At 44.5% G+C, this 13,339-nt stretch overlaps 1 protein-coding gene and 1 non-coding gene across 2 annotated transcripts in view; both read right to left on the reverse strand.

Annotated features, from left to right (window-relative positions):
* LOC134208949 (uncharacterized) overlaps nt 1-13,339 on the reverse strand; it is a 540,525-nt gene that overhangs the window by 471,300 nt on the left and 55,886 nt on the right. The window lies entirely within an intron of this gene.
* Trnaa-agc (transfer RNA alanine (anticodon AGC)) lies at nt 12,730-12,804 on the reverse strand. The gene has a single exon. It is a non-coding gene; the product is annotated as a tRNA-Ala (tRNA).

The raw sequence follows: 13,339 nt of genomic DNA on the forward strand, positions 1-13,339 counted from the left end.
TGTTCAAATCTTTGTTTACAAAAGCAGATGAGTTGTTTTGAAAATTTGGTATGGAAGATTTGGCGGAACAGATTCTCTGACCGCAAATGTTGTTTGGCCGAATATTATTTATGACCAAACGGATAATACGGCCGAAAATGTTGTTTCATCGAACCGATCATTTGGCGCTTAGCCGTACAGGTCGTTTGGCCGAACGGGTCATAAGGAAGAAGATAAAATCTGCCCAAAGGGAGACATCTTACTCCTCACTTCTGATTTCGCGCAGTAAAGAGTGTAAACCATTTTCATTTCATTTATTTAGTTTACATTTAAACAGATAACACTGAGTCAACAATTTGACGCCACAATACACGGTTTGAGGCCGCATCTCTCCATCCTCGAATACGCCCCACGCTCGCCAAGTTGTTTTTACCTGGTCTGCCCACCTCGTTCGCTGTGCTCCGCGTCGTCTCGTATCTGCCGGATCGGAAGCGAACACCATCTTTGCAAGGTTGCTGTCCGGCATTCTTGCAACATACCCTGCCCATCGTACCCTTCTGGCTTTAGTTACCTCCTGGATACTGGGTTCGCCGTAGAGCTGGGCGAGCTCGTGGTTCATTCTTCGCCGCCACACACCGTCTACTTGCACACCGCCAAAGATGGCCCTAAGCACCCGTCTCTCGTATACTCCCAGTGCTTGCAAGTCCTCCTCGAGCATTGTCCATGTTTCATGTCCGTAGAGGACAACCGGTATTATTAGCGTCTTGTACATGACACCGACAATGTCCATGTCATCCGCGAAACAAATAAATTGACTGGATCTGTTGAAAATCGTACCCCGGCTGTTACACCCGGCTCTCCGCATGACACCTTCTAGCGCAATGTTGAACAACAGGCACGAAAGTCCATCACCTTGTCTTAGTCCCCGGCGCGATTCGAACAAACTGGAGTGTTCGCCCGAAATCTTCACACAGTTTTGCGCACCATCCACCGTTGCATTGATCAGTCTGGTAAGGTTCCCAGGGAAGCTGTTCTCGTCCATAATTTTCCATAGTACTACGTGGTTTATACTGTCGTATGCCGCCTTGAAATCAACGAACAGATGGTGCGTTGGGACCTGGTATTCATGGCATTTTTGAAGGATTTTCTTACAGTAAATATCTGGTCCGTTGTCGAGCGGGCGTCAACGAAACCAATTTGATAACTTCCCACGAACTCATTCACTAATGGTGACAGACGACGGAAGATGATCTGGGACATCACTTTGTAGGCGGCATTAAGGTGAGTTACGGCGGCGTCCAAAAATGGCAGCCACAATGGCCGTGCTATCGCTCACCTCGCGTTTTTGCTCGCACAAATGTGAATATTTAGGCGGTTAGCACATCTGGAAACCATTTTTTCGTGTATGCTGCAAGTGAGCAAAGGTGAAAAACTACTTTCCGTTTATGTCTGTCGTTTACTTTTCGAGTTATGTGCCCTTCAAAGCGCTATGTAGAATTTTAATTGGACTCCAACGCGATTCACCTTAAGGTCTGAGGGAAGGGTTTTACGTGGTAGCACTCTCTGAGAGAGAAAATTGCCCAATAAAGCCCGCCAGAATGATGCTGTCAGTGTCGCCAAAATTATTTCATCATTATACAGTTTTCAATTGCTTGAGAATGTGCCGTAAACGGAGAACAAAACTAATTGGCAACAATGGGGAAGAAATTTATCACTCATGCAGTGGATCGGCGAGAGAACAGCAGAAGCCCCGACCAATCACGCAATGAGGAAATCAAAATAAAAAAACTCCAGCTGGTTTTGGAAAATGAAAAAATGAGCCGTTTCTAGAACAACATTAGAAAATATCGTGAGAGGATTTCTGTACAAGGTTTCCACACAAGCTTTGAAAAGTATTTGGGTGATAACAGTGGTGCTGGTGTAAGTAAGACAAATAAGACAAATTAGACAAATGAGACTAATAAGTCAAATAATGTAGGTTCCTCCAAGAATTCCTCCGGAAGTTCCTTCAGGAATTCCTCCGGAAGTTCCGTCAAGAATTCCTCCGGAAGTTCCGTCAAGAATTCCTCCGGAAGTTCCGTCAGGAATTCCTCCGGAAGTTCCGTCAGGAATTCCTCCGGAAGTTCCGTCAGGAATTCCTCCGGAAGTTTCGTCAGGAATTCCTCCAGAAGTTCCGTCAGGAATTCCTCCGGAAGTTCCGTCAGGAATTCCTCCGGAAGTTCCGTCAGGAATTCCTCCGGAAGTTCCGTCAGGAATTCCTCCGGAAGTTCCGTCAGGAATTCCTCCAGAAGTTCCGTCAGGAATTCCTCCGGAAGTTCCTCCGGGAATTCCTCCGGAAGTTCCGTCAGGAATTCCTCCGGAAGTTCCGTCAGGAATTCCTCCGGAAGTTCCGTCAGGAATTCCTCCGGAAGTTCCGTCAGGAATTCCTCCGGAAGTTCCGTCAGGAATTCCTCCGGAAGTTCCGTCAGGAATTCCTCCGGAAGTTCCGTCAGGAATTCCTCCGGAAGTTCCGTCAGGAATTCCTCCGGAAGTTCCGTCAGGAATTCCTCCGGAAGTTCCGTCAGGAATTCCTCCGGAAGTTCCGTCAGGAATTCCTCCGGAAGTTCCGTCAGGAACTCCTCCGGAAGTTCCGTCAGGAATTCCTCCGGAAGTTCCGTCAGGAATTCCTCCGGAAGTTCCGTCAGGAATTCCTCCGGAAGTTCCGCCAGGAATTCCTCCGGAAGTTCCGTCAGGAATTCTTCCGGAAGTTCCGTCAGTAATTCCTCCGGAAGTTCCGTCAGGAATTCCTCCGGAAGTTCCGTCAGGAATTCCTCCGGAAGTTCCGTCAGGAATTCCTCCGGAAGTTCCGTCAGGAATTCCTCCGGAAGTTCCGTCAGGAATTCCTCCGGAAGTTCCGTCAGGAATTCCACCGGAAGTTCCGTCAGGAATTCCTCCGGAAGTTCCGTCAGGAATTCCTCCGGAAGTTCCGTCAGGAATTCCTTCGGAAGTTCCGTCAGGAATTCCTCCGGAAGTTCCGTCAGGAATTCCTCCGGAAGTTCCGTCAGGAATTCCTCCGGAAGTTCCGTCAGGAATTCCTCCGGAAGTTCCGTCAGGAATTCCTCCGGAAGTTCCGTCAGGAATTCCTCTGGAAGTTCCGTCAGGAATTCCTCTGGAAGTTCCTCTGGAAGTTCCTCCAGGAATTCCTCCGGATGTTCATCCGGGAATTCCTCCGGAAGTTCATCCGGAAGTTCCTCCGGGAATTCCTATTTTTCTTATTTGCTTTATTTGTCTTATCTGTCGTATTTGATTTATTTGGCTTATTTCTTTTGTTTGTCTCATTTGTCTTATTTATTTTCAATTGTTCATCTCATCTCATTCCTATATTTGATTTCAATTTATATATTTGGTATCCTCGTGTTCACAAATAGGAATACGCTTTTTTCTAGCGTCACGCTAGATACAAAGTTGGCGGACTTTCTATCGCTCTCATCGCTCCTTTCCTGCCGTGCGCCATAATAAAATATGCTATTAACTGCTCTCCCGAAATGGTAACTTTTGTATGGAATTTGAAAAACTTGGTTGAAGTAAAAAGAGCTTCCTTCAAAATTTGTTATACTTTTTATTACATCAAAATGATCGTTAGAAAAATTCAAAACTTTTGTCAGTTGGGTTGTGTGAAATTCGGTTCCTTTGTGCCTCAAATCATCGGAGAGAGGTAGAGAGAAGCGAAAACTTCAGTTGTACAATAGTTCAGTATTTAGAGCTTAATTCAAATTTGGGAAATAGTTGGTCCATGAAATTTTGTAGGAACATTCCTTGATAAATTTCAAAGAGATTGTCAGTTGGGATAAGCGAAATTCGATCCCAATTCCGAGTTAAAGATATTTTAGTACGAACATAGCGCTCTAGCGCGAGAGAGCTTCCCTCAGACCTTAAGGATGGAGATCGCCCGAAAGTTCTCACACTCCAGTTTGTCGCCTTTCTTGTAAATGGGGCATATAACCCCTTCCTTCCACTCCTCCGGTAGCTGTTCAGTTTCCCAGATTCTGACTATCAATTTGTGCAGGCAAGTGGCTAGCTTTTCTGGGCCCATCTTGATGAGCTCAGCTCCGATACCATCCTTACAAGCTGCTTTATTGGTCTTTAGCTGTTGGATGGCATCCTTAATTTCCCTCAAGGTTGGCTTCCATTGTCCGCTGAACTGGCGTAGTCATCTTCTCCGCTGATTTTCACTGCCTGTACTCTCAGCGCCATTCAGATGTTCCTCGTAGTGCTGCTTCCACCTTTCGATTACCACACGTTCGTCCGTCAAGATGCTCCCATCCTTATCCCGGCACATTTCGGCTCGCGGCACGAAGCCTTTGCGGGATGCGTTGAGCTTCTGATAGAACTTGCGTGTATCTTGAGAACGGCACAGCTGTTCCATCTCCTCGCACTCCGCTTCTTCCATGCGGCCTTTCTTCTCCAGAAAAAGGCGGGTCTGCTGTCTCCGCTTCCGTCTATAACGTTCCACGTTCTGCCGGGTACCTTGCTGCAGCGCGACCGCCCGCGCTGCGTCCTTCTCCTCCAGAATCTGTCTGCACTCTTCGTCGAACCAATCGTTCCGTCGACCTCGACCCATATACCCGACGTTGTTCTCCGCTGCGTCGTTAATGGCTGCTTTGACTGTATTCCAGCAGTCCTTCCGGCAACGCTGCCTCGAGATGCTGCGCGTATGCAGTGGCGACATCAGGTTGCTTCAGTCGCTCTAGGTCGTACCGCGGCGGTCGTCGGTACCGAACATTGTTGATGACGGATAGTTTTGGGCGCAGTTTAACCATCACAAGATAGTGGTCAGAGTCGATGTTAGCGCCACGATATGTCCTGATGTCGATAATATCGGAGAAGTGCCGTCCATCAATCAGAACGTGGTCGATTTGTGATCTCCAGGTGTACTGATACGGGAGGCTGTGTTGGAAGTAGGTGCTGCGAATGGCCATATTCTTGGAGGCGGCGAAATCAATTAGTCGTAGGCCGTTTTCGTTCGTCAGCCGCTGAACTTTCCAATAGTCGGTCTAAACTCCTCCTCTTGGCCAACCTGAGTGTTCAAATCTCCTATGATGATTTTGACGTCGTGGCTTGGGTAGCTGACGTACTCACGTTCCAGCTGGGCGTAGAATGCGTCCTTATCATCATCAGTGCTTCCGGAGTGTGGGCTATGGACGTTGATTATGCTGAAGTTGAAGAACCGGCCTTTGATCCTTAACCTGCACATTCTCTCATTGATCGGCCACCATACCACCCGATCACGCGTCTTTGCATATCGCCCATCACTATGAAATCTGTTCCCAGCTCGTGTGTGTTGCCGCAGCTCTGGTAGATGGTATGATTACCTCTAAACGTTCGCACCATTGATCCCTTCCAACAAACCTCCTGCAGCGCTACGATGCCGAATCCACGGTCCTTGAGCACATCGGCGAGTATGCGTGTGCTCCCGATGAAGTTGAGAGATTTGCAATTCCACGAACCGAGTTTCCAATCGCTAGTCTCTTTTCGTCGCAGTGGTCGTCGCCGATGGTTCCGGTCCGTACACTTTTGTTGATTATTCGTTGCGTATTTATTTGCTTTTCTCGTATACAAAGTATACGTGAAGGCTTCATGATCGCTCCAAAAATAAACTTTTTATAGAAGGCCCAGAGACCCATAGTGTTATATACCGATCAACTCAGCTCGACGAATTGAGGTGATGTCTGTGTGTATGTGTGTGTTTGTGCGCACCCACCCAAAAAACAGTGTCACTCATTTTTCAGGTACTTATCCTTAACCGATTTACTCGCAACAAGTTGCATTCGACGCAGAATACTTTCCCATTGTTTCCTATCAAATATTGACCAGATCGGACTATGGGCTCAAGAGTAATGGCCAAAATACTATTTTTATAATGCACGAGAAAGGCACCATCACCGCTAGGTGGATTAATCAGTTTTTTTTTTCTAAAGGCTGACTTGCAGGGCCTGACATCAAACCCCCTAAATTTCCTAGCGTGTCCCATAGTCCGATCAGGCCATTTTTCAATAGGAAACAATGGGACAGGATTCCCCGTCGAATACAACTTGTTGCAAACAAATCGGATCAAGATAAGTGCCTAAAAGATGGGTGAGTTTTATTTTGCGCACATACATACACACACGCACACACAGACAGACATCATCTCAATTCGTCGAGCTGAGTCGATTGGTATATAACACTAGGGGTCTCCGGACCTTCTATCACAAAATCGTCTTGTAAGTGAATATATAATATAGCTTTTTCGTTACACCTTGGTGTACGAGAAAGGCAAAAACTACTTTATTCAATTATGTGACTTACCGCCATCGATTAGCATTTTCCTACTCTTAAGATCTCATTTGTTCTACTTTGCTAGCTTTACATAACATACTTCGCTATCCGCCAAGCCTATTAGTTGGATAATCGTAACATTCAGCTGGCACGATGTGGATGATAGTTGATTGTGTACTTAGCGTCTACTTCCAATTCCGAGACCACTTTGACGACGCTATTTAAGGATCTTTTCTACCTGTTTTCCAAGATTCGAACGAAAGTGGAAAGCTTGTGGCACGCGAAAACCAAAAGAATGTCCTACTGAAGAATGTCGGACATTCAGTTGCTATGCACGAGTTACAGACAGGAGGCTACACTCACTCCAAGGTAAACACACTCAATTTCTTCGATTATCGCGCCACACTGTTCTCTCCATCTCCACCACCCCATCAACATCGTAGACTCTGCGGTGACATTCATTCCCAACCCAATTTGCCGTAAGTCTTTCCGCAAAATTGATCTAGATCTAAGCCGACGTGATGAGGTTGTGCGGTTTCGCTTCCAGGGAGGCACCAACCTCTATGCTGGGAAATCATGTTTACTCAATTTGCCGTTTGTGAATCGATCCCTTGGATCGGTCCCAATGAGAATGTATTCGCATTGGATCGTTCCGGCGTGATGGAAGATGCCTATCTGCAGAAACAGCTACAACATCCACACTTACGCCGGAGATGATTGGGACGTTGGATGACGCAGTTGGAGTAAGCACCGCTGCGTTTTGTGCGGTTGCTTGTAGTTTTATCCACCTGGGTGATTTTGCTCTCAGCTGATTTTGTTTGCGGCAATATCTGAACCGAATCAATTTGGGTTACTGGAGCTACATGTGAGTGCGAGGTGTGAAATTGCGCGAAAAACAAGACAACCGACAGCATTTCTCATTGCCTCAATCAGGTATAGTGCAATGAGCTTTGGCGATGGCGTTGGATTTAATAGTTTAGCATTATCCATTAGCGGTCAAAGCTGTTGCCATTAACACCGATGCGATTACTTTTTTCTTTTTGATTTTTCTTATCCAGCATAATTTATCAAGACAGTAGTATTGAAATGAAGATTGAGAAAAAAAAACAAAATCTTTCTTACATGTTCGCAAAAGTAGGATCTTTTTTATCGATGATTCAATGGCTTGAATGTTTTCCATTTGAAAATGCTTCAATTTATTGGCACTTTGTAAGATAATGAGGTTTTTCATAGGATGTTTGATGTGGACCAAAGTTATAAGTTCCTGAAGTGTGTTAGATTGTTTCAATGTCAAGATCACTGCAGCGAGTCAATATGCAAAAGAGCATTACCTACTTAAAATTAAGAAACAAAAATGTAAACCGCGAACATAACAAATTCTTGGCACGCAGACTCACTTAATGACTGCACAGTTCGGGCTTATTTTTATTGGGATCATAATGAGTATTATTACTTCCTACCGCACACCATTAACAGTCTCAACTGCCTCCGGCCCAAAAGTCATTAAAATCACACGCACCATGTTGACCGCGGCAGAAAGAACTTGAAAACAAAAGCACTGAAACAACAAAACTCCACAGCCGGGCCACTTCGCGGTCTGGGAAAATTGCCCTCTCCGAGTGGCTCAGCCCAATTTTTGCACCCCGAGCTTCCTGATACCTCCGGTATAGGACCGGCGCAGGGCCGAAGGTCAACTTGTCGCCGCGCACTCGCGCGCACCATTGACGTCGTCAAGTGGAAAAGTTCCCGACATCCGTTGCCCTAAAATGGGAGTAACAACTTCAGCTGACTGACGTCGTCGTCTACGTCTGGATGATGGAGTGACGAAACGTAAGTTCTTTGAAGCGCCATCCACAGACGGCATTGATCGGCAGCTCAAAGCCACACGCACAGTGCAGAAAAATTGGCAGTGAATGCTACTCTGCACCGGCTTTTGGATTAACTTGGCTTAGTGCGAGGACTGGATGTGATTAGTCATTCGGCAGGTTTAATACAGCTGGGTGAATGTATGACGCCAATCAACTTTGTATGACAGACTGCGAATATGTCTGTTTGCTATCTGTGTAAGAGTCGAGCTGTTAGAGAAACTGATGATCAATTTGAGATTCAGGTCGGAAATACATCAGGAAAGTTCCGAATTAGCACTGATAGCACAAAAGACTAGATAGCGAATAGTAGGAACTAAGCCATCTTGGATTTTTGTATGGAATTATGCTCGTTTGTTTACGTTTTGCACTGAAAATGAACAAAGATTCCTAAGAGTTTACCTCAACTAAATTTCTTCAGATCCTTGTCTTCCGTGTTATAATCCACATCGAGTTCACTTCACCAACGACAGTTCCTCGTTGAATACGATCTGTCCATGAAACATGCCATTCAACAAGGAAAACCAGACCATCTTCGACAAATATCTATTCACTCCATTTTATTTAAAAAATATGAACTCGTCAATTACAGCAACAGATGTTTCACTGATGGTTCTTTTTTTTTGTTTATTTAGGAGGCTTTAAACTAATATCTTATTCATTCACCTCTTGGTACTGATGGTTCTCTCATTAACGGATCCATTGGTTTTGGTATTTTCAACATAAATTCAATCACCTTCCGAAAACTACAAAAATCGTGTTCGGTTCGGTTTATGTTGCTGAGCTGGCAGCAATTAACTTCGCTTTGGGGATAAGTTCCGATCAGCAAATAGACCATTCAGATAGTCTTAATTCTATCAAGGCACTCCTGTCTGTGAAACCAGTTAAGGTCTGAGGAAGGGTTTTCAGTTAAAAAAGCACGTGGTAGCACTCCCTGAGAGAGAAAATTGCCCAATTCAGCCCGCCAGAATGACGCTGTCAGCGTCGCCAACAGTGTTGTGGTGAATCATTATCAGACGATAATGATTACCACTGGCGGAGACAGAGGTGGGGCACCATACGATGCAATCACACTATTGTTCTCATAGGCTATTGTTCTTGCGCCAAGTGGTGCCCCACCAAATAACAATAGCTGGCGACGCCAGTGATGATTACAATTTTCATGTGAAAATTTTTCACTTTAGACGAATTGTCGCCGGCGACAACTTCTCGAATTTTGCACTCATACGATAATAAACACAGAATCTTCATTCAAACATTAATCTTTACTAATATTAGCAAAATGTCAACAGTCCTAAATCTTCTATTTGGCGTTATGGTTTCATGGTAGTAAGAAAAAAGAGTTCAAAATGTAACAGTAAATGCTTCAAAACAAGATACGATTTTCAAACGATTTTTAATCGCTGGCATGCTTTTATCACTTGATAATTTAAAAGTAAAATCGCGGGTGAGTTTTGATAACCCTCGATTTTTTGAAAATTTGATTTTTTCCATCCCTGGTCGCCAAAATTATTTCATCATTATACAGTTTACGATTGCATTAGAATTTGCCGTAAACGGAGAACGAAAATTTGGGCATATAGTCTAGCTACTGGCCCATCCCTGAGCTGTCATACTAGATTGATGGCTACCAAGAAGGAGAAAGAAGAAGAGAACAATAGGAATTGGCAACAATAGGGAAAAAATTTATCACTCATGCAATGGTTCGGCGAGAGAACAAAAATGAAAACATGAGTTGTTTCTTGAACATTAGGAAATATCGTGAGAGGATTTTTGTACAAGCTTTCCAAACAAAAGGATTTGGGTAATAACAGTGGTGCTAGTGTAAATAAGCCAAATAAGTCAAATTAGACAAATAAGACAAACAAGTTAAATAGGACAGATAAGAAGAATAAGACAAATAAGACAAATAAGACAAATAAGAAAGATAAGACAAAAAAGACAAATAAAGTAAGTTCCTCCAGGAATTCCCCTGGAAGTTCATCCGAAAGCTCCTCCAAGAAATCCTGCGGAAGCTCCTCCAGGAAATCCTGCGGAAGTTCCTCCAGGAATTCCTTCGAAAGTTCCTCCAGGAATTCCTTCGGAAGTTCCTCCAGCAATTCCTTCGGAAGTTCCTCCAGGAATTCCTCCGGAAGTTCCTCCAGGAATTCCTCCAGAAGTTCCTCCAGGAATTCTTTCGGAAGTTCCTCCAGGAATTTCTTCGGAAGTTCCGTCAGGAATTCTTTCGGAAGTTCCGTCAGGAATTCCTCCGGAAGTTCCGTCAAGAATTCCTTCGGAAGTTTCGTCAGGAATTCCTTCGGAAGTTCCGTCATGAATTCCTTCGGAAGTTCCGTCAGGAATTCCTTCGGAAGTTCCGTCAGGAATTCCTTCGGAAGTTCCGTCAGGAATTCGTTCGGAAATTCCTTCAGGAATTCCTTCGGAAGTTCCGTCAGGAATTCCTTCGGAATTTCTGACGGAACTTCCTCCAAGCATTCCTTCGGAAGCTCCTTTAGGAATTGCTTTGGAAGTTCCTCCGGGAATTCCTCCGGCAATTTATTCGGAAGTTCCTCCGGAAATTCATCCGGAAGTTCCTCCGGGAATTCCTTCGGAAGTTTCTTCGAGAAGGTTCCTGACGGAACTTACGAAGGAATTTCTGACGGAACTTCCTCCAGGCATTCCTTCGGAAGCTCCTGACGGAAGTTCCGTCAAGAATTCCTTCGAAAGTTCCGTCAGGAATTCCTTCGGAACTTCCGAATTCCTGACGGAACTTCCGAAGGAATTTCTGACGGAACTACCTCCAAGCATTCCTTCGGAAGCTCCTTTAGGAATTGCTTTGGAAGTTCCTCCAGGAATTCCTCTGGTAATTTCTTCGGAAGTTCTTCCAGGAATTCTCCCGGAAGTTCCTCCGGGAATTCCTTCGGAAGTTTCTCCGGGAATTCCTCCGGAAGTTCCTCTGGGAATTCCTCCGTATATACTAGCGTAATGATGTCCCATGAGGCTTCACTAACTAACACACATGCTTGGAAACCTATAAATCACTCTGTTGATCTTAAAGACCTCCAATAACTGAACTCAAGAATGATTTGGAGTATCGCAGGAGCTCTGGGAATGTTGTGATTTGTATATGCGTGTGTAATGATATCCCATAGGGCTTCTACGACTAACACACAAGCTCAGGAACCTATCAATCACTCTGTTGGTCTTGTAGACCTCCAAGATCTGAACTCAAAGATAGTTTGAAGTTCTGTTGATGTTCTGGTATCACAGCGATTTGATAAAAATAGATTAATTATGTCTCAAGTACCATTGCCAACTTCAAATTAGGATTGAGACCCCGTAAAACGCTTTGTTGTTTATGTAGATCATCAAGATCTGAACTCAAAGAAGGTTTGGAAGGCCCTAGAGGATCTCAAAAACATATTTTCCCCATATTTCTAATTTTCCATGGTTTGCATCCTTTTTTGAAGCAGTATGTCCAAAATTTATGTTGAAATACGGCGAAAAAAAAATCCGTTTTGAATCGGTTAAAAATGGGCTGAAAGTTCGTTCAGTTTACATCTAGCTCTAGTCGTGCTACTTCCACAAAACATTTGTAAATAATATTCTACCGAAAAAAAAAAATCATCCCGGGAACGCCTTTCCCGTCACCGGAACCAGCATCTTGCGGAATGGATACGTAAACGGAACGAACATTCGTTCTAAACGTCAGAAGTCTCCCAGCTATACTGAAGTATGCCGTTGTGCTCGATTTCATCGCTAACAAGCTTGGTATTGACCTTTCCCCAGTAAAACACCTGCAGGTAATAAATGGCAAAGTATACTTCGGTACGGCATCCTCCCAAATTGCCCAAGACATGGTAGAGGAGCATAATGTGAAACACGGATATGTTCACGAAGGGAAAACATATAGTTACACAGGCACAAAAATGCCTCGTACGGTCGTGATAACGGTCCTTTTCAACATGTAAACGTTTGTACAGATTCCTTGTTTCATGAGGAACCAAATACTGTTGAAAATATTGAAATCCAAGCTTCAATAAAACCACACGAGCTATGTACGTTATGTGGGAGATATTGATTTGAAAAATGTATTGGAGGTAACCACTTTCCCTTCGATGGGACTCGAACCCATGACCCTACAGTACGCTAGACTGGTGCTTTAACCAACTAAGCTACGAAGGACCTCCGTCGGCCTTCGCAACCTAGCGGCTACTGAACGAGCTCGAGATTCCCAAATTGAACGCATAGTCAAATCACTCGCAATCCATTTCTCAAGCCAATACTTCCGTATGTGTATTGTACACGTCCACATTAGAGAGCGTGAGTATTTAGAATGTCTGGCGGCTATACACATTCTTCATCAGCAACGGTACTGATCAAGTGAGGGTATGTTAAGCATTTGCCAGTCGGTCGTCAAGCTCAGACCCGACCGCATTGCGTAGGCAAGAGCACGCAACTCAGGTTCAGTTCAATCAAAGTTAATTGCCTATTTCCGGGGATTAAACCACCCGACTTGGACGTTAATTTACAATGTTATGGAAACTCATATGTGAATATGTACGTTATGTGGGAGATATTGATTTGAAAAATGTATTGGAGGTAACCACTTTTCCTTCGATGGGACTCGAACCCATGACCCTACAGTACGCTAGACTGGTGCTTTAACCAACTAAGCTACGAAGGACCTCCGTCGGCCTTGTAAATTAACGTCCAAGTCGGGTGGTTTAATCCCCGGAAATAGGCAATTAACTTTGATTGAACTGAACCTGAGTTGCGTGCTCTTGCCTACGCAATGCGGTCGGGTCTGAGCTTGACGACCGACTGGCAAATGCTTACACAACCTCACTTGATCAGTACCGTTGCTGATGAAGAATGTGTATAGCCGCCAGACATTCTAAATACTCACGCTCCTCTAATGTGGACGTGTACAATACACATGCGGAAGTATTGGCTTGAGAAATGGATTGCGAGTGATTTGACTATGCGTCCAATTTGGGAATCTCGAGCTCGTTCAGTAGCCGCTAGGTTGCGAAGGCCGACGGAGGTCCTTCGTAGCTTAGTTGGTTAAAGCACCAGTCTAGCGTACTGTAGGGTCATGGGTTCGAGTCCCATCGAAGGGAAAGTGGTTACCTCCAATACATTTTTCAAATCAATATCTCCCACATAACGTACATATTCACATATGAGTTTCCATAACATTGTAAATTAACGTCCAAGTC

This window comes from Armigeres subalbatus, chromosome 2 (genome assembly GCF_024139115.2).
Source record: "Armigeres subalbatus isolate Guangzhou_Male chromosome 2, GZ_Asu_2, whole genome shotgun sequence".
Lineage (NCBI taxonomy): Eukaryota > Metazoa > Arthropoda > Insecta > Diptera > Culicidae > Armigeres > Armigeres subalbatus.